We start from the raw sequence: 27,693 nt of genomic DNA, 5'->3' as shown, positions 1-27,693 counted from the left end.
AATATATGCTTACCTGATAAATGTATTTATTTATTGATACGGTAAGCCCACGGATCATCATCAATTACTGTTGGGAATATCACTCCTGGCCAGCAGGAGGAGGCAAAGAGCACCACAGCAAGGCTGTTAAGTATCACTTCCCTTCCCACAAACCCCAGTCATTCTCTTTGCCTGCAGTGCAAGGAGGAGGTGAAGTGTTCGGTGTCTGACAAGAATTTTTCTTCAATCAAGAGTTTATTATTTTAAAGCAGAGTAGGTTTGCTCTGATCTTTCCTTGGGTCAAGCCGTAGCCCACGTCAGTCTCTTCAGTAGAGCAGTGGTGGCTTTTAAGCAATTGGGAACTTGTGGAGTACAATCCCCACTGCGCCTCTCAAACAGTTTTGCTGCCCTATCCAGAAAGCTTGAGTATGCTTACTCGGTTCTTTCTTTTTCAACAGGTCCATGTGAGGGAGGACACCCTCTCAAACCAGGTGAGCTATCCTTCTGCCGGACAGATGTAGATTCAGGTAAGTGCCAAGTTTATTTTTCTATTTTATTTGAAAAATATGGCACTTCAGCAGTTAAAGCTGCATGGGACGTTAAATTACAATTGGCTCTATCAAGGGATAATTACAGGCAGATTACGCAGGCACTTTGGACGAGAGAAGTGGTTAATAACTTTTATTTTGGGTTCAGTATCTGTCCTTATCTCTGGTTTAGACCCGGTCAAGGACTGTGTATGTAGTGTGCTGTTTTTTTATTAATACAGTGTTTTCACTGTTGCAGCTCTGCTATGGATCCTAATGGGGCCGGGACCGCCCATGATGACAAGGAGGCGGTTCCCTTCAGAGGCGACAGGTAGTTTAGTGCGCTTTCCGGACTCACTTCCTGTGAGTTCTGGAATATTGACGATATACATTTGCGGTTCTGCTGAGATAGAGGATCTCCCAGCCGACTAATTGCGCAGTTCCGTAATGAAAACCGGATCATTTGCATGTTAGATTGTCTGCGGTCAGCAGGACAGGGAGGTACCTCAGCAAAATAGCTGAGGTGTAGAGGGTGCCTGGGGTTGTAATAAGGACCGCTGCTCCATTGTTACCATTACAAAAATAAAAATTTAAAGGGACAGTATCGTTTTTTCTGTGACATTTCAAGGTGAAATAAAAACCGTCTTCATTTTTTCTCTCTTTATTGGTTAAAGATGGATCAAAAGGCCTTACAAAATGTTACATATAGCCTATGTTTTGACTTCCAGGTGGAACCACTAATCCCTTTTTGTTCTTCATGTATTGAAAGAACATTCACCTAGATTTAGAGTTTTGCGTTAGAAGGGGTGCGTTAGCTACGTGTGTCTTTTTTCCCCCACACCTTTTAAACAACTGGTATTTAGAGTTCTCTGAAGGGCTGCGTTAGGCTCCAAAAAGGGAGCGTTACTGCCACTGCAACTCTAAATACCAGCGTTGCTTACGGACGCGGCCAGCTTCAAAAACGTGCTTGTGCGCGATTTCCCCATAGGAAACAACGGGGCAGTTTGAGCTGAAAAAAAACCCTAACACCTGCAAAAAAGCAGCGTTCAGCTCCTAACGCAGCCCCATTGTTTCCAATGGGGAAACACTTCCTAAGTCTGCACCTAACACTCCTAACAGCGAATAGAACAGCCAATAGAATGCAAGCTCAATCTGATTGGATCAGCCAATCGGATTGAACTTGAATCTGATTGGCTGATTCAATCAGCCAATCAGATTTTTCCTACTTTAATTACGATTGGCTGATAGAATCCTATCAGCCAATCGGAATTCGAGGGACGCCATCTTGGATGACGTCACTTAAAGGAACCTTCATTCGTCGGGAGTCGCCGGAAGAAGAGGATGGATCCGCGTCGGCTGCTTCAAGATGGTCCCGCTTCGCGCCGGATGGATGAAGATAGAAGACGCCGCCTGGATGAACATGTCTACCGGTCCGGATGTCCTCTTCTTGCCGGATAGGATGAAGACTTCGGACCCTCTTCTGGACCTCTTCTTGCCGGATAGGATGAAGACTTCGGACCCTCTTCTGCACGGATCGTGATAGCCGGCATGGTGAAGATAAGATAGGGAGATCTTCAGGGGCTTAGTGTTAGGTTTATTTAAGGGGTGTTTGGGTTAGATTAGGGGTATGTGGGTGGTGGGTTGTAATGTTGAGGGGGGTATTGTATATTTATTTAAATGCAAAAGAGCTGTTTTTTTTAGGGCATGCCCCGCAAAAGGCACTTTTAAGGGCTGGTAAGGTAAAAGAGCTGTTAAATTTTTATTTTAGAATAGGGTAGGGCATTTTTTTTATTATGGGGGGCTTTGTTATTTTTGTTTAGGGGGCTTAGAGTAGGTGTAATTAGTTTAAAATTCTTGTAATCTTTTTTTATTTTTTTGTAATTTAGTGTTGTTGATTTAATTGTAGATAGTTTAGTTAATTAATTTATTGATAGTGTAGTGTTAGGTTTAATTGTAACTTAGGTTAGGATTTATTTTACAGGTAATTTTGTAATTATTTTAACTAGGTAGCTATTAAATAGTTATTAACTATTTAATAGCTATTGTACCTAGTTAAAATAAATACAAAGTTGCCTGTAAAATAAATATAAATCCTAAAATAGCTACAATATAATTATTATTTATATTGTAGCTATATTAGGGTTTATTTTACAGGTAAGTATTTAGCTTTAAATAGGATTAATTTATTTAATAAAATTTATTTTATTTCGTTAGATAAAAATTATATTTAACTTAGGGGGGTGTTAGGGTTAGACCTAGCTTTAGGGGTTAATACATTTATTAGAGTAGCGTCGAGGTCCGGTCGGCAGATTAGGGGTTAATACTTGAAGTTAGGTGTCGGCGATGTTAGGGAGGGCAGATTAGGGGTTAATACTATTTATTATAGGGTTTTTGAGGCGGTTTAGGTGTTAATACATTTATTATAGTGGTGGCGAGGTCCGATCGGCAGATTAGGGGTTAATAAGTGTAGGTAGGTAGCAGCGACGTTGGGGGGGCTGATTAGGGGTAAAAAAATATAATATAGGGGTCGGCGATGTTAGGGGCAGCAGATTAGGGGTTCATAGGGATAATGTAGGTTGCGGCGGTGTGCGGTCGGCAGATTAGGGGTTAAAAATTTTTATTAGAGTGGCGGCGATGTGGGGGGACCTCGGTTTAGGGGTACATAGGAAGTTTATGAGTGTTAGTGTACTTTAGAGCACAGTAGTTAGGAGCTTTATGAACCGGCGTTAGCCCATAAAGCTCTTAACTCCTGACTTTTTTCTGCGGCTGGAGTCTTGTTGTTAGAGTTCTAATGCTCACTTCAGCCAAGACTCGAAATACCAGCGTTAGAAAGATCCCATTGAAAAGATAGGATACGCAATTGACGTAAGGGGATCTGCGGTATGGAAAAGTCGCGGCTGGAAAGTGAGCGTTAGACCCTTACCTACAAGACTCTAAATACCAGTGGCCGGCCAAAACCAGCGTTAGGACCCCCTAACGCTGGTTTGGACGGCTAACGCAGAACTCTAAATCTAGGCGTTAGTGTTACAGGGATAGACTTTTTGATCCTAAGCCATCATTAGCTAAGGCGGATGCTGTTCAGGAGTCTCCTGTACCAGATATGCCGCAGCTTTCTCCTCAAGCGTCCCAATCTTTTTCATCCACACATGCAGTGCCCTGCATTTCCTCTCACGCTCCGGTAGGAGTTTCTTTGCAAGATATTGCTGCCCAGGTATCCTCTGCGGTATCTGAGGCGCTTTCGGCTTTTCCCACGCTGCAGGGAAAGCGCAAGAGGAAATTTAAAGAATCAGTGAGCAAGATGTCTGATCCTGTTGTGGCTACTCAAGGTGCTTCCTCTCAGAAGTCTGAGGAGGAAGACACTTCGGTAGCGTCTGAGGGTGAAATCTCAGACTCAGACAGTATAATTCCTTCTTCTGACGCTGAAGTTGTATCCTTCAGATTTAAGCTGGAACACCTCTGTCTGTTACTCAAGGAGGTGTTGGCTACATTGAACGATTCCAATACAACTGTCGTAGTCAATCCTAAGAAGTCTAGTAAACTGAACAAGTACTTTGATGTTCCCTCCATGGTGGAAGTATTCCCTGTACCAGACCGTGCTACAGAGATTATTGCATGGGAGTGGGAGAGACCTGGAATTTCTTTTTCTCCATCCCCGATTTTCAAGAAATTTTTTCCAATAGCTGACTCTATTAAGGAGTCTTGACAGACGGTTCCCATAGAGGATAGCTGTTCCTTTAAAGATCCAATGGATAAGAAGTTGGAGGCATTGCTAAAGAACATGTATGTTCACCAGGGTCTCCAATGGCAGCCTGCAGTGTATTGCCACTGTCACCAGTGCAGCAGCCTACTGGTTTGATGCTTTCTCTGACTCTATTCAGACAGATACTCCTCTTGAGGAGATCCATGACAGTATTAAGGCTCTTAAGTTATCCAATTCCTTTATCACAGATGCTTCCTTACAAGTCATCAAGTTGGGAGCAAAAATGTCTGGTTTTGCGGTTCTGGCTCGCAGACAATTATGATTGAAGTCCTGGTCTGCGGATGTTTCATCTAAGTCCACACTTTTGGCGATCCCCTATAAGGGTAAGACCTTGTTTGGGCCTGGCTTGACTGAAATAATTTCATATATTACAGGGGGAAAGGGATCTTTTCTCCCTCAAGATAAAAAGAATAAGCAGAAAGGACGTCTGAGCAATTTTCTTCCTTTCGTTAATTTAAGAGGTAAACCCTCCTCTCCCTCCTTCAAGCAATATCTATCCAAGTCTTCCTGAAAGCCTAGTCAGTCTTGGACAAGGGGAAGCAGTCCAAAAAACCTGCAGCTTATTCAAAGTCAGCATGAAGGGTCTGGGAGCGGATCCAGTAGGGGGCAGACTTTCTCAATTTGCTCAAGCCTGGGTTCGGGATGTTCTGGATCCCTGGGCAGTGGACATTGTATCCCAGGGGTATAAACTGTAATTCAAGACTTTTCCTCCCAGAGGCAGGTACCTCCTCTCACGATTATCTGTAGACTAGATAAAGAGAGAGGCGTTCTTACATTGTGTTCAGGATCTTTCTGCCCTGGGTGTAATAGTTCCAGTTCCATCACAGGAACAGGGTCTGGGATTCTACTCCAATCTGTTCGTGGTTCCCAAAAAAGAGAGAACTTTCAGACTAATTTTAGGCCTGAAATGTCTCAACAAATTCCTCAGAGTACCGTCCTTCAAGATGGAAACTATACGTTCCATTCTTCCCTTGGTCCAAGAGAGTCAGTTCATGACAACCATAGACCTAAAGGATGCGTACCTTCATGTTCCCATTCACAAGGATCATAACAAGTTTCTGAGATTCGCCTTCTTCAACAATCACTTTCTGTTCGTGGCTCTTCCTTTTGGCCTTGCCACAGCTCCCAGAATTTTCTCAAAGGTTCTGGGGGCCCTATTGGCTGTAATCCAGTCTCGGGGTATTGCAGTGGCACCCTATCTGGACAACATTCTGGTTCAGGCACCATCTTTTCAACAAACAAATTCTCATACAGAGATCTTGTTGTCTTTTCTTCACTCCCACGGATGGAAGGTGAACCTGGGAAAAAGTTCTCTGGTTCCAGCTACAAGGGTAGTGTAATTGGGGACCATAATAGATTCACTATCGATGAAGATATTTCTAACAGAGATCAGAAAATCCAAGATTTTTGATTATTGCCTTGCCCTCCAGTCCTCTCCTCAGCCGTCAGTGGCTCAATGCATGGAGGTAATAGGTCTGATGGTGGCTTCCATGGACATCATCCCTTTCACTCGGTTTCATCTCAGGGCTCTGCAGTTATGCTTGCTAAGACAATGGAACGGGGACTATACGGATCTGTCTCCTCGAATAGATCTGGATCAGGCAACAAGAGACTCTCTTCCATGGTGGTTGTCTCAGGAACACCTGTCCCAGGGAACCTGCTTCTGTAGACCTGCCTGGGTGATTGTGACCACGGATGCCAGCCTACTGGGCTGGGGAGCAGTCTGGGGCTTGTTGAAGGCTCAGGGTCTATGGACTCGAGAGGAGTCAGTTCTCCCCATAAACATCCTAGAGCTGAGAGTGATCTTCAATGCTTTACTGGCCTGGCCTCAGTTAGCTTTAGCCCGGTTTATCAGGTTCCAGTTGGACAACATAACATTGGTGGCTTACATCAACCACCAGGGAGGAACTCAGAGTCCCTTGGCCATTTCAGAGGTGTCAAGAATTATTCAATGGGCGGAGACCCACAACTACTGTCTATCTGCAATCCACATTCCAGGAGTTGGAATTGGGAAGTGGATTTTCTGAGCAGGCAGACTTTTCTTCTCGGGGAGTGGCAACTCCTTCCAGAGGTGTTTTCCAGTCTAACCCTCAAGTGGGGGTGGCCAGCGCTGAATATCTCGGCAGAATGCCAAGCTCCTAAAGTACGGTTTGAGGTCAAGGGATCCACAGGCCGTCCTGATAGATGCTCTGGCGGTCCCTTGGAGTTTCAGTCTAGCATACCTGTTTCCTCCGTTCGCTCTCCTTCCACGAGTCATTGCTCGGATCAAGCAGGAGAGGGCGTCGGTGATTCTAATAGCGCCGGCGTGGCCTTGCAGGATCTGGTATGCAGACCTAGTGAAAATGTCATCCCTTCCACCTTGGAGACTACCTCTGAGGAAGGACCTTCTACTTCAGGGTCCCTTCCTTCATCCAAATCTCACTTCTCTGAAGCTGACTTCTTGGAGATTGAACGCTTACTTTTATCTAAGCGCGGGTTCTCAGAATCGGTCATTGAGACTTTGATCCAGGCTCTTAAGCCTGTGACAAGAAAGATTTACCATAAAATATGGCGTAAATATCTGTATTGGTATAAATCCAATGGCTACTCTTGGAGTAGAGTCAGGATTCCTAGGATTTTGTCTTTTCTCCAGCAGGGCCTGGAGAAGGGTTTGTCAGCAAGTACTCTGAAGGGTCAGATTTCTGCCTTGTCTATTTTGTTGCATAAGCGGCTGGCGGATGTGCCAGATGTGCAATCCTTTTGTCAGGCCTGTGTTTAAACCTGTTGCTCCTCCCTGGAGTCTTAACCTTGTTCTTAAAGTTTTACAGCAGGCTCCGTTTGAGCCTATGCATTCCTTAGATATTAAGATGTTATCTTGGAAGGTTTTGTTTTTTTGTGGCCATTTCTTCTGCTTGGAGAGTCTCTGAACTTTTGTGGTTACAGTATGATTCCCTTTACCTTATCTTTCATTCTTGTAAGTTGGTTCTGCGTACAAAGGTTTCCTTACTAAGGTTGTTTCGGACTGTAATATTAATCAGGAAATCGTTGTTCCTTCTTTGTGTCCTAACCCTTCTTCTCATAAGGAGCGTTTGTTGCACAACCTAGATGTGGTGCGTACGCTGAAATTCTACTTGCAGGCGACTAAGGACTTTCGCCAGTCTTCTGCTTTGTTTGTCTGTTTCTCTGGGAAATGCAAGGGTCAGAAAGCTACAGCTACTTCTTTTTCGCTCTGGCTGAAGAGTATAATGTGTTTGGCCTATGAAACTGCTGGACAGCAGCCTCCGGAGAGAATCACGGCTCACTCCACGAGGGCTGTTTCTTCTTCCTGGGCTTGCAAAAATGATGCTTCTGTGGAACAAATTTGCAAGGCTGCAACTTGGTCCTCTCTGCATACCTTTTCTAAATTTGATACTTTTGCTTCGTCTGAGGCTTTTTTTGGGAGAAAGGTTCTTCAAGCAGTGGCTCCTTCTGTTTAGGTTACCTGTCTTGTCCCTCCCTTATCATCTGTGTCCTCTAGTTTGGGTATTTATTCCCAACAGTAATTGATGATGATCCGTGGACTCATGTGTCATTAGAAAGAAAACAAAATTTATGCTTACCTGATAAATTTATTTATTTCTTGACACGGTGAGTCCACGGCCCAACCTGTTTTTCAGACAGTTTTTTGGTATATAAACCTCACGCACCTCTGCACCTTGTGTTATTTCCTTTCTCTCCTTTTCCTTGGTCGAATGAATGGGGTTTGTGGGAAGGGACGTGATACTTAACAGCCTTGCTGTGTTGATCTTTGCCTCCTCCTGCTGGCCAGGAGTGATATTCCCAACAGTAATTGATGATGATCCGTGGACTCACTGTGTCAAGAAATAAATACATTTATCAGGTAAGCATACATTTTGTTTTTCCTCTGCTTCAGTTATTTATTGCAGTGCAATAAAATATAGTTTTTCTTGGGGATTCTACAGTAGATTCCAGATGTTCCAAGGCATGTGCCTTTTGAAGTCATCGTGGGAGATTGTGACTTCGAATATGAGCCTCCCGGGCTGGGGGGCAGTTTGGGGTTCCTTAAAAATCAAAACCCTTGGTGGGTAAACAGGTCTACCAGATGGAGGGCTGGCAGTTTGAATCCAGCTGCAATCGCCAGTTTTGCCCAGGGATCTGGTTTGCCGGAGGAATCCTTCTTTCCATAATCTTTCTGGAGTTAAGAGCCATTTTTAATTTTCTGGTGACATGGCCTCAACTGCGTTTTGTCTGGTTTATTAGATTTCAATCATCAACATAACATCTGTGGCTTATCTCAATTGTCAGGGAGGATCAAGGAGTTCCCTGGCTATTAGGGAAGTCTCTTGCATCCTTCAATGGGCAGAGTCCCACTATTGTCCCTTTTCAGGAATTCACAGGGATTGACAATTGGGGAGCGGACTATCTGAGCAGACAGACTTTACATCTAGGGAGTGAATTTTTCACCCGGATGTGTTTTTACGAGATAACACTCAGTTTTGGGTATTCTGCAATTAGACCTCATGGTCTCCCCTCTCAATGCTGAGCTGCACAAATCCGGGTCTAGATCAAGGGACCCTCAGGCAGTGTTGGAGGATGCATTAGTGGTTCTGTGGGAGTTCAGTCTGATATATTTGTTCTCTCCTTTTTGCGTCTTCTCCCGAGGATCATAGCCGCATCAAGCTGGAGCGGGCCTCAGTGATCCTTATTACGCCAGCTTGGCCTTGCATGTCTTGGTTTGCAGCTCTAGTGAATATGTCATTCTGTAAGGCAGACACTTGGTCCTCTTTGTATTCTTTTTTTTTGCAAGTTCAATGTTTTTGCCTCAGCTGAGGCTTCAGTTTAGGTCTGCTGGCCTTTGGTTCTCCCTCCATGTCCATTCTGTGTCCTCTCTGGCTTTGGTATTGGTTTCCCAACAGTAATGAATGGAATCGTGAACTCTCCATGCCATTGGAAAGAAAACAAAATTTATGCTTACCTGATAAATTCTTTTCTTTCCTGGCATGGAGAGTTTACAACCCGCCCTGATTTATTTTAAGGCAGCATTTAGTTTTCTAACCTTCAGGCACCTATATACCCCTTGTGTTCTCCTACCTTTAATTTCTTCCCTCAGCTGAATGACTGGGGGACTAAGGGTAGTGGGTGTCAGGGTACCAGGAATCACACTGAGACGAGAAGTGCAAAAATAATCACACCTTTATTAATAGCAAAAAATAATAAAAAGTCCACAAGTCAAATAACAAGCCAGGAGTCAAAACCAGAGCTGGTAGTTAGACGAGCCGAGTCAGGAGCCAAAGCGAATAGTCAGACGAGCCGGAATCAGGAACAAGGAAAACAGCAGAGATCAGGAACAAGCCAGAGATCAGGAACCAGGAAGGACTTCAGGCAGCCAGGTAATACACAGGAGCTCTCACAAACAGGTCTCAGACAACGCAAGGGCAAAGCATACTGAACAGAGGCCCTTTAAATAATAAGTGATGACATCACAAGTCTGAGACCGCATCCTGTCTCACATGGATGATGCACAACAGTCTAGCCATAAAAGGAAGTGCAGGCAATGAGCAGCATCCCCCACAATGCACCAAGACAGGAAGAGAGGTGAGTAAAATGGCTGCCAGCAGCACATGGCAAACACAACAGGGAAAAAACCCTCCCCTCAACAACCCCTCCCCCACGGGAGGACAAAAGGCTTATTGGGGAAACGGGCATGGAAGGCATGGAGGAGGGCAGGAGCATGAACATCAGAGGAGGGAACCCAAGAACGCTCCTCCGGACCATAGCCCCTTCAGTGAACCAAATACTGTACACGGCCCCTGGACATAAGGGAGTCAATAATGCTGCTGACCTCATACTCCTCATGGTTGCCAACAAGGATAGGACGGGGACGAGGCAACACAGTGGTAAACCGATTACAAACCAATGGTTTCAAGAGGGAGACATGAAAAACATTGGAGATGCGCATAGCAGGAGGAAGGTCAAGAGCGTAAGCCACAGGATTAACGGAGTTGATGGAGATGCTCCTCCAAAGCCGGAATACCCTGAACACGAATGAATCGAGCAACAAGGATGGTTGAAACCCATAATTCGCCATGAACGGGGATAACTTGGAGGAAGCATTAATAGCACTATTACGAGCAAACTCTGCCCAAGGTAACAGTTCAGACCAATTATTGTGGTGATCTGAGACATAGCAATGGAGGAACTGTTCCAGAGCTTGATTAGACCGTTCCGCAGCCCCATTGGATTGAGAGTGATATGCAGAGGAGAAGGAAAGCTGGATCCCCATTTGAGCACAAAAGGAACGCCAAAATCTGGAGACAAACTGGCTACCCTGGTCCGACACTATCTCCTTGGGTATCCCATGTAAATGGAAGACTTCCAGGGAAAAAATTGAAGCAAGCTCCTGAGCGGTAGGCAGCTTCATCAAGGGAATGCAATGTGACATTTTAGAAAAACGGTCAACCACCATAAGGATAACAGTATTGTCATTGGAAACAGGGAGCTCGACAATGAAGTCCATGGAAAGATGTTTCCAAGGACGCTCACCATTAGCAATAGGTTGAAGAAGACCCACAGGAAGACGTTGAGGAGTCTTATTCTGTGCACAAACTGAGCAGGAGGCAACATACGCAGCAATGTCAGAACGAAGACCTGGCCACCAGAATTGTCGAGTGACAGACCAAATCATTTGGTTCTTGCCTGGGTGACCTGCGGCTTTAGGATAGTGGTAAGTGTGCAAAAGTTTAGTTCGAAGATTCTCAGGAACAAAACACTTACCACTAGGTTTCTCAGGAGGTGCATTGGTTTGTGCAGCCAGGATCTCCTCCCCCAAGGGAGAAGTCAAATTAGTACGTATGGTAGCCAAAATATGGTCAGGAGGTATAACAGGAGTAGGTACAGACTCCTCCTTGGACAGAGGCGAAAATTGTCGAGAGAGGGCATCAGCCCTAACATTCTTACTACCAGGCAGGTAGGAGACCACATAATTAAACTGAGACAAAAATAGTGCCCATCTGGTCTGTCGGGGCGACAAACGTTTTGCTTCAGATAGATAAGTTAAATTCTTGTGGTCAGTAAGAATGAGCACTGGCACGCTAGTACCCTCGAGAAGATGCCTCCATTCCTTAAGTGCCAATATTATAGCCAGTAATTCCCTGTCGCCAATTTCATAATTGCACTCCGCTGGAAACAATTTCCTAGAGAAGAAACCACACGGATGCAAAGAACCGTCAGGCGTAGGACGTTGAGACAAGAGGGCACCTACTCCAGTCTCAGACGCATCGACCTAAAGAACGAAAGGCAGGACAGGGTTAGGATGAGCCAGAACTGGAGCGGCAGCAAAGACAGTCTTAAGACTATCAAAGGCCTTAATGGCAGTAGGTGACCAATGGAGTGGATCATTCTCTTTACGGGTCATGTCTGTGATAGGTTTGACCAAGGAAGAAAAGTTTTTAATAAACTTTCTATAGTAATTGGTGAATCCCAAAAACGTTGAATAGACCGAAGACCAACTGGGCGAGGCCACTGCAGAACTGCAGATAACTTGTCAGGATCCATGGAGAACCCTGCAATGGAGATAACATAACCTAGGAAGGTTACTTGAGTCTGATGGAACTCACATTTCTCGAGTTTACAAAACAGGCCGTTCTCACGTAGTCTCTGAAGTACCCGTGTAACATCAGAACGATGAGCCTCAAGTGTGGGTGAGTGTATGAGGATGTCGTCTAAGTACACCACAACACACTGTTGCAAAATATCTCGTAGGACATCATTAATAAATTCCTGGAAAACAGCAGGAGCATTACATAAGCCAAAGGGCATTACAAGATACTTATAATGCCCGCTCCTGGTGTTAAATGCTGTTTTCCATTCGTGGCCCTCCCTAATCCTAACGAGATTGTACGCTCCTCTCAAATCAAGTTTAGTAAAGACCATAGCTCCCTTGAGGCGGTCAAAGAGTTCCGTAATAAGCGGAATAGGGTAAGCATTCTTTTTTTTTAATATATTTATTTATTTCCAGCAATACAGGGCCAGATGGTGTTTTGCCACGCAGGGCCATATCACAGTAGAGGAACAACTGCAAGTTTTTCCATATTTACACATCTTGCTGGGTTTTCTTTTTTTTTTTTTTTCCCCCCCCTAAAAACCTATCCTACAACACCACTAGGGAGTACTTCCTGACAAACGAAAAAATAAAAAAAGAAAAGGAAAGAGAGAAAGGAGAAAACACCAACTTCAATATGAACCACACACTTAATAATGTGCTGAGCATTAAAGGTAATTCCTTTCGACCTATCCCTAAGTCTCTACGTTTTGTGCTACCCATTATAGTCTGTTCTTGACTGGTACTCGTATTCCCTTGTCATTCATTCTGCACTGCCCATCCATCCATCCACAAGGAAGAAAAAAAAAAAAAAAAAAAAAGGTGATAATTAAATAGTCATATCGATTTGCCTTCCCCTTCCCTTCCAGCTCCTCTCCCACCCCCGTTCTATATATAATATTATGTTGCAGTAACCCAGTCTCCCCTCAGGTTTGCTTCCTGCATAAATAAAGTGTCCCTAAAAGGGGATATGATTGATTTCTGAGTATTATTGTCCAGTGTCTTGATAAGTTTCCCCCATTTATCAAAAAATTTCTCTATGTTGACCTCCATTTACATTTGTATTGTAGCCTGTTCTAAGAATAATTGATGAATTACCCCATTCTTGAATTCCGAAAACTTAGGTTCTTTCTGGGACTGCCAGTTTTTCAGAATTATTTTCCTGCCTATGAGAATAGCTGTGTTCAATACTAGGGAGAGCTCCCCTACTTCCTCTACTGAAGTTAGGAAGAACACATTCTGCTTATTGATGCATATATAAGTCCTAGAGATTTTGGTGGCCCAAAATGAGATCTTACCCCAAAATCTCTGCATTACTGGGCATGACCATAACAAATGGGTGAGGTCTGCTAAACGATATTTACATCTAATACAGAAAGAGGTCTCCCTCTCGTTGGACCAGTATGATCTCAGCTTGGGAGTGCTATAATACTTATGCAGAATCTTAAATTGTTGTTCTCTATAATATTCCCCTCTCATAGCTTTGACAGCCCTCTTAATAGAGCTTGTCAATACCTCTGTTTCTACTTCCCCCTCGAAAAAATCTTCCCAGATTAACGTGAAATATTTAATATTACTCAGCTCTTGACTACTTAGCATTAAAGTATAAATCGGTGAAATAGAGAGTTTTCCTATTTTAAATAATAATAATATATTTTGAAAGGCTTTATTTTGCCAGTCCAAATTTGTTATTTTCAAAATTTGCTCGGCATAATGCCGAACTTGCAGGTATGCAAAGAACTGGGAGTTGGAAATCCCAAATTCACATTTACATTCGTCAAAGGTTTTCACTCTGTTTTCCTCTAAGTTAACCAATTGAATCAAGTAACTAATCCCAGCCTCCGTCCAAGTTCCAAATCTTAACGAGTCATAACCTGCCAAGAAATCTGGGTTCCCCCTTATAGTTAGGTACGGGGAGGCCCTATAGTCAAAACCTGTTTTCGCACAAAATTTCCTCCAGGCTCTGATTGGCTGAATTATAATTGTTAATTGTCTTAGCTCTTTAGGAATCTTGGATGTGGGCATATGCGCGAGGGCTTTGAGGGAGAGAGGTGCGACCAGTCCCTCCTCCACATCACATAGCGAGAAATTATTTGTTCCTTGGAACCAATCAATAACATACTTTATATTGGCCGCAATGTTATACGCCTCTATATCCGGGATGGCTAGTCCCCCCCCCTCCCTCCTTGCACACATACGTTTAAGCGCTATTCTAGGCCTTCTTTCCTTCCAAATAAATCGTCTTATAATTTTATTAATTATCTCGCTATCTTTTTTCAATAATAAAAGTGGCAGTGCCTGAAATATGTATAAGAATTTAGGTAGTGAAATCATTTTGATTAGCTGAACTCTGCCGGACAAAGATAAGGGTAGATTCATCCACTTCTCTATATCTTTCTCGAAAGAGCTAATAAGTGTTAAAAATTAGATTTATACCAATTCCTCGGGTCTGCTGCAAACTTGATTCCCAAATACGTAATGTATTCTTTTGCCTCTTTAAACGGGGTTGTAGGTGAGTTTTTATCCTTTATTAACCACAATATTTCCGATTTGTCCTTGTTAATAGCAAACCCCGTAAAGGACTGAAATCTATCCAAGGTATTGATAATCAGGGACAAGTTATTTTCCAAATTCTGCGTAAAAATGAGGAGATCGTCTGCGTATATAGCTTGCTGGATTTTAAAAGCACCAATATCGATTCCCTCCAATTTTCCCCTAAAATATATGGCCAGAGGCTTCAATGCTAGATTGAAGAGCAGGGGTGAGATAGGACACCCCTGCCTTGTGCCCCGCTGCAAGCAGAATTTATCTGAGAGGCTAGAGTTGATTACTAGCGCAGCTACAGGTGCATTATACAGCTTGAAGAGGACATTTAAAAAATTACCTCTGAATCCAAACTTTTCTAATGATGTGAACATATGGTCCCAGATCACCGAGTCGAAGGCCTTCTGTGTGTCTATAGTTATCACTGCCGCATCTTTCGCTGTGAATATGCCTTCTTTAATTGCCATATAACAGTAATCTATCACTACCTCCAACTTCCTGAGATTTTTAACCAATGTTCTCCCTTTCATAAATCCAGTTTGGTCTGGATGTATAAGTGGACTGATAGCCAGTTGTAGCCTGTTTGCCAGAATGTGTGTCAGTATCTTATAATCCACATTCAGTAGTGATATGGGCCTATACGATTCCATCTTACTTAGATCCTTCCCTTGTTTTGGTAATAAAACAATCCTAGATTCATTAAAGTAACTAGAGGGGGACCCCCCCTCGTGAAGAAAAGAGTTATACATTTCCCTCACTGTTGGAGTAATTTTCTCTTCAAGAATCTTGTATAATTCTCCTGGGATATCATCAGGGCCAGGTGCCTTGTTGAGCTTCAAATTTTGAGTAGCTTTTTGAACTTCATCATCGGTGATCTGGGCGTTTAAATTCATAAGATCTTCCTTCGCTACTTGAGGTACCTTAATAGTACCCCAAAACGCCTCCTTCTCCTGTTGGTCTACCTCCCTTTTCCCATATAGTTCTTTAAAATACTGTTGAAACTCCTGAGTGATTTCTGATGACAGGCTAACTATTTTGTCCTTGACTTTGATCATTGTTATAGGCTTGCATCCTTTTTGAGACTTAACCATATTGGCTAAGAATTTCCCAGTTTTATTACCATAGGACATAAATTTACTATTCCTTTTAATTTCAGATTGTGTCTCTTTTAGGATACACCAAGTGTCCCTCTGTTTTTTGGCATCTATGTATTGCCTCCAGTTCTCATTATTATTGTTTTGTAAATACCTTTGATACTTATTCACTATTTGATTAGTAAGTTGCATCCAATATTTATTATTTATTTTCTTCCTTTTAACAAGGAAGGCCAGAATTTCACCACGAATCACGGCCTTAAAGGCCTGCCAAAATATTTCCTTACTCTTAACTGAATCTTTATTATTAAGGGCATATTCGTCCCATTTACTGCATAAAATTTTTTTAAATCTAAGATTTGTGTATAAATATTTCAGAAAAAAGAATTTATTCCTGGGTGTACTATTACCGTTTGTTACTAAACGTAGCAATATTGGTGCATGATCCGATATTGTGATTGGGGTAATTGTAGCTTTTTGAACTAGAGAGAATAGGTTTTTACTAATTAGAAACATGTCTATCCACGAGAGTGATTTGTGTGCTTTAGACAAGCAAGTGTATTCTTGAGTATCTGGAAAATTATTTCTCCAAATATCCAATAAATCCAAATTATAACACAATTTTTTAAAGATTCTAGAATCCCTATTTCCGACATGTTCCCTATTCCCTGTCCTTTTCCTGTCCATAATTTCAGATGCCACCATGTTTAGATCTCCTCCTATTACCATATTCTGTCCTAATTCTGCCAATTTGGCTTGCAATAAGTTCCAAAATGGGCCCTTCTTTTCGTTTGGGCCATATATGTTACACAGTATAGTTATCTTCCCCCCAATTTCCAACTTCAAAATAATAAACCTACCCTGAGGGTCTATTTCCTTTTGGAGAATCTGATATTGTAAATTCTTTCTAAACAAAATAGCCACTCCTTTCTTCCTCCGGTAACCGGGGGCGTACACTACCTCCCCAACCCATCCCCATCTTAGTTTCTGGCTTTCCGTACTATTTAAGTGTGTTTCCTGTAGCATACCTATATCTACCTTTAATTTATTCAAATACTGTAAGACCATCTTCCTTTTGATTGGCGAGGTAAAACCCCCCACATTCCATGAGCCTATGTTATAGTTCTTAGTCATTCTTGTTTATGCAGTGGGGGTAAGCCATAACTGAAAGGGAGTGAGAGAAGAAAGAAAGGAAGAGGGGAAAGGAGAAAAACAAAAAAAAAAAAAGTCCCAAGCACCCATACTCATTCACACAACCCTCCCTCATCCTCCACCCCCCTTCATCCTTATCCAACAGTTCCATGTTCAAATTGTCCCAATTTTTGCTTTTCCTCCCTTAGGAAATTTTCTGCTTCTTGTGGATTCTCAAAAATTTTAAACCCCTCCTGAGTTTTAATGCTGATTTTAGCTGGGTAGAGTAGCCTAATTGATCTACCTTCCTGTATTAGGCGAGAGCATAGAGGTGCACACTGTCTTCTCCTAGTGGAAGTCTCAAACGAGAAATCTTGGAAAATAAGAAATTTCTTATTTTGATACATAGCACCCTTTTGAAGCCTAAAAGCTCTTAATATCTTAGCCTTGTCCTGAAAGTTTAAATACCTGATAATAATAGGTCTAGGTCTATCCTTGCCTTCCTCCTGCTGCCTGGGAGCCCCAATCCTATGTGCCCGTTCAACTGGTAGGCCCTGCTCTCCCTCAGGCATAGAGAGTATAGAGGGTAACTGAACTGCTGCAAAATGTAACAAATCCTTTTCTAAGAGGGTTTCAGAAATACCAATTATTCTCAAGTTATTTCTCCTCGATCTGTTCTCGAGATCCTCCACTTTATCATTTAAGTATTTAACCTGTTTCCGTATTATTGTTAATTCCTGATCTTTCTCAATGTCCCTATCCACTAGGTCTGAGATGCGTTGTTCCACTAGGCCTACTCTAGCCAGTATTTGTTTTGTTTCCTGTGAGATAGACTCTATAGTATTTTGTATAGCCTCAAACTTGGGCATGAAAAGTGCACTCATCTGTTTCAGCAATACCAATTATTCTCAAGTTATTTCTCCTCGATCTGTTCTCGAGATCCTCCACTTTATCATTTAAGTATTTAACCTGTTTCCGTATTATTGTTAATTCCTGATCTTTCTCAATGTCCCTATCCACTAGGTCTGAGATGCGTTGTTCCACTAGGCCTACTCTAGCCAGTATTTGTTTTGTTTCCTGTGAGATAGACTCTATAGTATTTTGTATAGCCTCAAACTTGGGCATGAAAAGTGCACTCATCTGTTTCAGCAACTCAGTGTTAGTTGTCAAATCAGGCCCTACCTCCTGCGAGGTTTCTGAACTTAGTTCTGTACTACGTCTGGGTTGTTTTTTCTCTTGTTGCCTTCTCCCTGTCATATTTACAATTTTATTTCCAGCGGACACTGAAATAAATTTATCCATAAGGGACGTGGCACTATTGTCCCTGCTTTCCCTATATAACTTCCTCGTATTTGTGTCTCCTTCTATCACTGTCCTCCTTTTGATTAGCCTTTTAGCAGCTGTGAAGCTCCTGTTGACCTCTCCTCTTTTGTCCTCAAGGTTCCTCTATATATTGTTATTACCAAAACCAATATTAAAGCAGAGCTAAGAAAAGAAGAAAAAATCTTACAGCTTCTCTTCCTCTCCTCCCTCCCTGACTTATCCCCAGACACCCACATAGTGCATAGTACCAAAATCACCATATGAGCGAACACAGTGACATAAACACATAGTGCATATACCTTACAAAAGTGATATAATACTTAATTAGATTCCTATCAAAATCAATCCCATATATCCTACTATCCCCAAAGTCAGAGGGCTATTTATGTGTCTAGTGCCCCTGTCTTCTGTCTTTAAACCTAATTTACATTAATTCTACAGTGCACAGTTTCTAAATCAATAAATAAAATACAAAAAAGAAGTAACAAATCCAACATCCCTTCAGGACTTGTAAATAAAGAATGAATAACTAAATGTGATACTTAAATAGCTTCTGTGCCATCACAATCCCAAATGTCCAAATGTGTTGAATAACAAAATAAGAGTCCTTTCTTCCCCTAGATATTTCCTCTGGGCAATCTGGGGTGATCCTTGTCCTTATCCGTGTCCTAGTTTCTCCCCAGTTTTTGCTTCAGCGAATCTGTTGAAATAAAAGAAAGAAGGGGTGCCCCATGTGTGTATCCATAAAAAGGTGAAGATAAACCTAGGCTAGGGCCATACAGGGTACTCACATGTTCCAGAGGCACCCACATGTGCCAGTAGAAGCGGGCTGAACCTTTAGCAGCAGTTCAGCATGCTGTTTCTCTCCTGGAGGATGTTGCTTTTCTTCCAAATTTCGGTAAACATGTAAAGGGGACATAAAATACAGTACCCTGTGTGAATCCGCTAAGAAAACAAGCATGAAATGTGTACAGAGCAGTTTTTAGGGTACTCACAAACACAGCGGCACTCTCTTGTGCCGGTTGTCGCAGGCTAAACCTTTTACAGCAGTCTAGCATGCTGTCCTCAGTTGCAATGTATCAGTGTTCCTCCGGTACATAAGTCAGAGAAGGAGACATAATACAAACCACACATGTGTGACTCTATCATAAACAGTGCATATATCATTGGTTAGCTTACAGAGTGATACTCACAAACGTTGCGGCACTCCTGTGTGCCTTTGGAAGCAGGCTGGACCTTTTAACAGCAGTCCAGCATGCTGATTTCTGTGGTGCCCACGTGTCTGTTTTTCCAAAGGACTTTTTTAGGTTTAAAATATGCTGATGAATTTGCTGTTTTTAGGACTTAACTTTTAAATTTAACCTTATATCTAAGGGGGGGGGGGCGGGGGAATTAACCCTTTTCCCTTTTCCACAGCCCTAAATTCCTGGGGCAAGTCCTAGCAGGTCGCCTTTGTTACTGACCAAACTCGCGGCATAGAATGTGAGTACTTGAGGAGGCTAAGCAAAAGTAATCCTTATCCCCCGTGGTAAACCAGTAAGTTTTGGGAGGGAATAACCTTTTACTACAGCTTATCAAGGGGGAAAGGTATCAGTGTGCCGTGTCAGTATCTACTACCTTAATTCCTTTTTAAGCCGCCTTCCCTTAACCACCCATCTTGCCTAACGAGTTCTCTAGCCACTTGCGGGGACCGGGAAGTGAGACCATCCGCCGTCGGCTGTGGATTCCGATCGCCACTTCCGTCTCACTGCGCTGGTTCCCCGTCCTTCGATCTCTCCCGCCGGTTCCGCTAACAGCGTTCACCCTGCGTGTCCCTCGCCTCGGCGCTCCTTACGTGCGCCAACGCCAAGCGTGCCGCAATAGCTCCTAGGACCGCCCCTTGCCCAAGGTCAGACAGGGTAAGCATTCTTAATGGTAAGACGATTAAGACCCCTATAATCGATACATGGTCTTAACTCGCCACCCTTTTTCTTCACAAAGAAGAAGCCAGCCCCTGCAGGAGAGCAGGATTTGCGGATGATCCCCCGCGACAGAGCATCAGCAACATACTCCTCCATAGCACAATTCTCTGCAACAGACAGAGGGTACACCCGGCCCCGAGGAGGAATGGCTCCGGGTTGCAGGTCTATGGCACAATCGTAAGACCGGTGAGGAGGCAACGTACCGGCACGCACCTTGTCAAACACGTCTAGGAACTCTCGGTACTCCTCTGGCAATTGAGATACCGAAGAAGTGCACAAGACTTTAACTGGTTTCCGAAGATAAGTGGAAATACATTGCGGGGACCATGACAAAATTTTGGACCTGCGCCAGTCGAGACTGGGATTGTGCTTTTGGAGCCAGGGATAACCCAGAACAACCGGAAAATGCGGAGAGTTTATCACCTGGAACTGGAGGGTTTCAAAATGGAGAGCCCCAAAACCCATGGACAACGGAGCAGTTTCGTGAGTAACGAGTGCGGGCTGAAGGGGCCTGCCATCAATGGCCTCAATAGCAAGCGGAATGGACCGAGGCAAAACAGGAATGGAGTGCTTTGATACAAAAGCACTGTCAATGAAATAGCCCGCAGCACCGGAGTCAACAAGAGCCTGAGTGACTATGGAGGAGTCCACCCAGGAAAGGACAACCGTGACCAAAGGTTTCTCCTTAAGTGGTTCCGTGGACGAGGATAAACCACCCAAGGTCTGCCCCCGACAGGACCTTAGGTGTGAGCGTTTCCCGGCCGTGTAGGACAAGACTTCAAAAGGTGGCCCTGTAACCCACAATAGAGGCAGAGCCCCTCCCTCCTCCTAAAGGCCCTCTCCGCCGCGGAGAGACGCGTGAAACCCAGCTGCATCGGCGCAGCAGTACCTGGTGACTCGGGACCAGGAGGCATGGGAGTAGAGGGAGGCATGGGTGGGAACGAACCCGTAGGAGACAATGGAACAGGAGGCTTCCGCAAGCGCTCCTTGAAAGAGGGCCTCTCACTGAGTCTGATGTCAATTAGGATAAAAAAAGATACCAATGCCTCAAGATCCTCTGGTAAATCTCTGGCAGCAACTTCATCTTTGATCGCATCAGAGAGCCCATGAAAGAAGGCGGCAACAAGGGCTTCATTGTTCCAACCTACCTCTGCGGCAAGCGTACGGAACTCAATAGCATACGGAGCAAAAGATCTTGTACCTTGCTGAATGGACATGAATCGTTTAGCAATAGAGGAGGAGCGAGCCGGAACATCAAATACCCTTCGAAAGGAGGCCACAAATTCAGGGTAATTTGAAATCACAGGTTTATTAGTCTCCCACAAGGGATTAGCCCAGGCAATAGCTGTGTCAGAGAGTAACGAGATGAGAAATCCCACCTTAGCTCTGTCAGAGGGAAACGCCTGAGGTAACATCTCAAAGTAAATGCCCACCTGGTTCAAAAACCCTCTGCACTGAATAGGATCGCCTCCATATCGCTGAGATAGAGGTGTAGAACCGGACATGGTCCTGGTAGGCATAGGTGCAGCAGCGGAAACAGGAGCAGCCATAACTTGCGGGACACTTTGGTCCAAATGTGCAGTGCGAGTCAGCAGGGTTTGCAGGGCTAGTGAAAATTGATCCAAGCGGTGATCCTGTTCATCCATTCTGGAAATGATGGCAGGTAAAGGTGGATTATTAGCACCATCAGGATTCATGGCCCTTGCGTAATGTCAGGGTGCCAGGAATCAGACTGAGACGAGAAGTGCAAAAATAATTACACCTTTATTAATAGCAAAAAATAATAAAAAGTCCACAAGTCAAATAACAAGCCAGGAGTCAAAACCAGAGCTGGTAGTCAGACGAGCCGAGTCAGGAGCCAAAGCGAATAGTCAGACGAGCCGGAATCAGGAACAAGAAAAACAGCAGAGTCAGGAACAAGCCAGAGATCAGGAACCAGGAAGGACTTCAGGCAGCCAGGTAGTACACAGGAGCTCTCACAAACAGGTCTCAGACAACGCAAGGGCAAAGCATACTGAACAGAGGCCCTTTAAATAATAAGTGATGACATCACAATTCTGAGACCGCATCCTGTCTCACATGGATGATGCACAACAGTCTGGCCATAAAAGGAAGTGCAGGCAATGAGCAGCATCCCCACACAATGCACCAAGACAGGAAGAGAGGTGAGTAAAATGGCTGCCAGCAGCATATGGCAAACACAACAGGGAAAAAACCCTGACAGTGGGAAGGATACTTAAGTTCTGGCTGGGATGTCTGCCTCCTCCTGGTGGCCAGGTGGTGAATTTTCCCAACAGTTTTGAATGGAATCGTGGACTCTCCATACCAGGAAAGAAAATAATTTATCAGGTAAGCATTGATTTTGTTTCTCTGTGGCTGACTGTGTGGTGATTGAACACCTAGTGCTGTCCAAAAGAGGTTTTTCTAGGGTCATTGATACTTTGATCAAGGCTCGTAAGCCGGTGACTCGTCGTATTTACCACAAGGTGTGGCGCACCTATCTAGCTTGGTGTGAGGATTGAGGTTTCCCTTGGCACAAGGTGAGAATTCCTCAGATTCTTTTGATTCTCCAAGATGGTTTGGAGAAGGATCTGTCGGCTAGTTCTCTCGAAGGACAGATTTCAGTCCTTTCTGTGTTACTGCACAGGAACTTAGCTAATCTTCCTGATGTACGGTCCTTTGTTCAGGCCCTTGTTAGAATCAAGCCTGTATTTAAACCTAAATAAAAAGAGAGAAGCGCTCAACCTGGGAACGAACAATAGCATAATAGCTTGTTCTATAGCTAGTTACCACCCAAGAATCAGCCTCTTTTTGCTCAACATGTGCCTTTCACAGAGAAGAACTTTCCTGAAGCACATCAGTCTGATCCTGACTTCACAGTACAGTCCAGCCCCGAAATACTCTCTCTCTCTTCCCTGCTGTTCTCTCTCTCTCTCCTCTCTCCCCTCCTGCTGTTCTCTCTCTCTCTCTCTCTCCTCCTGCTGTTCCCTCTCTCTCTCCCCTGCTGTTCCCTCTCTCTCTCCCCCTGCTGTTCTCTCTCTCTCTCTATCTATAACATTATATATATATATATACAGGTGGCCCTCGTTTTACAACGGTTCAATTTACACCGTTTCAGAATAACAACCTTTTTTTCCAGTCATGTGACTGCTATTGAAAAGCATTGAGAAGCAGTGCATTTATTAAAATAGCCAGTAGGTGGAGCTGTCCGCTTTTGCTACAGCAAAACCAAGCAAGCTGAAATTAATCAGTTTAACCAGACCTGAGCTATCGAGCATATTTCAAAGGAACAAAATCTTCCTGTCTATAAATCAGTCCAGATTGGAATGCATAGAAAGAACTGTTTGCAGAAAAATGCAAGTGAAGTCTGTGTTGTGTGATTATTTTATTAGGTTTATAATGCTGTTTAGCAAATGTTTTTGTTCATTTAACTTAGTTTAATTATATATTCTGTGTTGTGTGATTATTTTATTAGGTTTATAATGCTGTTTAGCAAATGTTTTTGTTCATTTAACTTAGTTTAATTATATATTCTGTGTTGTGTGATTATTTTATTAGGTTTATAATGCTGTTTAGCATTTAAAGTCTTCATTTCAAAGCTTTAAAAATAACGTATTAGGCGTTAGTTATGACAATTTTGAGAGGGGCCTGGAACCTATCTCCCTCACTTCCCATTGACTTACATTATAAACTGGGTTTCAATTTACAACGGTTTCGATTTACAACCATTCCTTCTGGAACCTAACCCCGGCGTAAATTGAGGGCTACCTGTATATATATATATATATATATATATAAAACATTAGTGAACTTATAGACTGAATATAGGTAGGGCTGGTCTTCAATTTTTCCAGGGCTGTTTTTTATTCCCAGTCCGGCCCTGTTGTCAGTAAGAAGGATGGTAAGATCAGACCCTGTATCGACTACAGAGCCCTTAACAACATCACTATCAAGAATCGCTATCCTATTCCGTTAATCACTGAACTTTATGATTCCCTCCAGAATGCTTGCTACTTTACTAAGTTGGATCTACGTGGGGCATACAATCTTGTTTGTATATTCCCAGGGCATGAATGGAAGACTGCCTTCAACACAAGATCAGGGCATTATGAATACCTTGTAATGCCTTTTGGGCTGTGTAATGCCCCTGCTGTCTTCCAGGCATTTGTCAACGATGTTTTCCGTGGCCTCCTCAATCGCACTCTCATCGTCTATCTGGATGACATCCTTATTTTTTCCTCCCCACTTTTGAGTGTCAGTATATACCAGGGTTATAATACAATGTATTTGTTATTATTCTTTAAAACAAACCCCCAATTAAAATGTATATACGAAAAAATTTAAATTAATAATTATTCCTAAATTCTTTAGATTAGTTAAGATTTTATACACATTGCAATATGTTTATAGAAACCAGACTATGAATCAAATTATACACGCTTATGCTGCTATAATATTTTATACAACAGATCATAAAATATACCTTTAAAATTAACCTTACTCACAATGAATCACATTAAAATACCACAATAAAATACCAGAATATGGACTGCTAACTTCACAGTGTTTAAACAATATACCAAGATACTTCGCACAAATCTTACTGGGTTTCAATAGATTTAAGATAACTTTCAGACAAGTATAATTAAGTTATTGAGCCCACAAATGATTCTATATAACTTCAATTAGAAACATCAGAAATTGTATATATTATTGATGCAAACAGCCAATTTATATGACTAGCTAAGACTACACAGGACTATGGATATAAGCATAAAATACGAAGTGCCCTTTTAAAATTACCAGCTTCAATTACTGTAGCAATAATGAATGTATTTGCTTTAAAATATTAAATTATAGTCACTGCCATACGTTACCACATAATCAAATGATTATTCAGTTTCCAGAATTTCTTGTGGGTCATCTAAGGATTTATCCACCATGTGCAGAGGTACAGGTCTCAAAATTGTTAATCTTCCTTTATTCAAGAAAGTGTCCCAAAATCGCAGAGAATATACTTTGCCCAAAGCCTATGTATTTTCCTCTCCAAAAATGGCAGTTAATGCTTAGATCTCACCAACATGCAGGGTATATCGCTGTGTGCTGGCTGGTGCTCAGGTCCAATGTGGCTGCCTCTGGGACCTTAAGTCTGGAACAGGTAGGCTGCGAGGATCCGGGTAGTGTAGGTCTACCACCCCAACTCTGCTGGGATTAATGTTGGCGCTTTATTCCGCCACTTTGTGAGTCGGTATCTCCTGAGTTCACAGCCATCTCAGCTGGAGTCAAGATGATGGCCGTTCGCGCCACTTTGTGTCTTTGAACTCGCCGGTCCTCCTTGGCTGCAGCTCATCGATCTGTTTCCCAGTCAGATGTCCAGCCTTCCTAGTTGTCCGGGTCGTGAGAAATCCTGAGACTTGTACAACTTTGATGTGATTGCCCGACACAGCCACTGTACTTGTTAAGGGCTGCGGGGGTCACGAGGCACCAGCTTGATTTAGCTCCCGGCTCCTACAATCAACATTGTCCTCAGCTTGGATGTGGCAGTTGTAACTCCGGAGCGGAGCCCCGACCCTCTGGAGAACTGCATAGATGCGGTTTCAAGAGGTCCTGTCAGCAAGTTCTGGCATGCTGCACCAGGCCGCAAACGCGCCTTCTCCCAATTAGCACTAAAGTGCGGTCCAGCTAGGAATAAACATTCCAGGTCCTAGAGATTCAGTTATCTGCTAGATGAGTTTAGGCAATTTTTGGGTTAGCTGCCTATAGAAATTACATCTATAGACTGCAAAATATACGGATCTCCTTTCTAATGCGACCGCTCTGCTTGGAGGTTAGCTCTGCCCCCCTTGTTTGTTTGTTTTTACTGGTAATTAACCCCTTCAGGACGGGGGCTACAGTGCAAGATCAGAACCAAGTTCAGATTGTAAACAACACAGAAAACAGGAAGTCACATGATCATCACTGCAATCACGAGACTCCAGCATTGCTGATTGGCTCCTTGGAGATTGCCTGCATTGCTAGGCATGTCCTCCAGTCCGATCATCAGAATCTTCAATAAGGTGAAGCAGAATGCCGCAAAAGTTACTATGCTCCATGCTAAGGGAAAGAGCCTAATGTAAAGCTTTGGCGAGGGGCCACTGTGTGACGAAACCAAATAACAATCTCCAGTCACCAGCCTGCCGGGCATCTAGTATTTTTCTGTAGAACAGCTGGCAACCCAAAAGACGAAATATGATTACAGTTATTGATAGGCAATTAAAAAACAATGTTTTTGAGTTGATAAAGTTGTTTTACTACTACATAATGGCACAAACACACAAGGGGCCTGTATGGAAAAGAAAAAGATACATTGTGGATAATCAAATAAGTGCTGTACACTAAATAAACCACTAGAGGGAGATCAGGAATACAGTACAAACACAAAATTAATGCTTACCGGATAAACTATTATTATTATCAGTTATTTATAGAGCGACAACAGATTCTGCAGTGCTATAAATAGAGGTATGATATGCAGGTAATATTTATATGGAACAAGTGGGAAGAAGGCCCTGCCAAGAGTTGCACTCATGAAGGTGATCTACTAATAGCTCGGCTTGTAGGATTATATGCTAAGGGGTTCACAGGTTAGCGTATGTTGTATGCATCCCTAAACAGTAGAGTCTTTAACGAGAACTTGAAACTTTCAAAACTAGGGGAGAGTCTTGTGGAGCGAGGCAAAGAGCTCTAATAAATAGGGGCCAGTCTGGAGAAGTCCTGTTGACAGGAATGTGAGGAGGTAACAAGAAAGGAGGCGGTCACGAGTAGAGCAAAGGGGATGGGAGGGAGAGTATCTGGAGACATAGTGGCCGATTTATCAACTGTCGGGTGGAAATGATCCGCTGTAGCGGATCATGTCCACCTGACATTGATAAATGCCGACAGCATACACTGTCGGCATTTATCATTGCACAAGCATTTTGTGTGAAATTTTTGGGTTACTCTCAGGAACCGCCTCTAACAGGTGTGTATTTTCCTGAACCAGCAACTACTCCACCGGGCGTTACAGCCAATCACAAACTATCCCAAGTGGAATCCACGAAAATACGTCCGAACGTAACTGTTGTAAGTCGAGGTCTATCTGTATATATGTGTGTCTCTCTCTCTCTATATATATATATATAATTTTTAATGGACAATAAACTCTAAATTCAATTTTCCATAAAATTATTAAAGGGACAGGAAACCCATTTTCTTCATTATTTAGATATAACTTACAATTTTAACAACTCTCCAATTTACGTCTAATACCAATTTTGTTTCTTTTTCTTTATATCCTTTATCAAAGGAGCAGTAATGCACTGCTGGGAGCTAGCTGAATACATCGGGAAGCCAATAAGAGTCATACAAGTTCAGCCACCAATCAGCAGCTAGCTCCCAGCTCCTGAGCCTACCTGGGTATGCTTTTAAACCAATGATACAAGAAGAACGAAGCAAATTAGATAATAGAAGTAATTGGGGGTTTCAGGTCGCGGTCTGGAGAGTGTGCCTAGCGTCATAGGGACACCCCCTGACCTGATCCCATCATTGAAATCGCGTGTTCACGCACACAATCACGGGATTTCAATTTGTTTACATCGGAACGTTGTTCCGATGTAGACAAATAAAACTGGTCGTAAAAGGGTTAAAACATTATATTATATATTATTTTGTATGTAGATATTTTTGTATCGCACACATAAATGACTTTGTTGATCATGGCAGCCTAGGTTCCCTAAAAACAATGGAAATGCGACTCAAATGTTTAGATTATTTCATG

The sequence above is a fragment of the Bombina bombina genome, chromosome 7 (assembly GCF_027579735.1).
Source record: "Bombina bombina isolate aBomBom1 chromosome 7, aBomBom1.pri, whole genome shotgun sequence".
Classification (NCBI taxonomy): Eukaryota; Metazoa; Chordata; class Amphibia; order Anura; family Bombinatoridae; genus Bombina; species Bombina bombina.
This window is presented reverse-complemented; position numbering follows the sequence as displayed.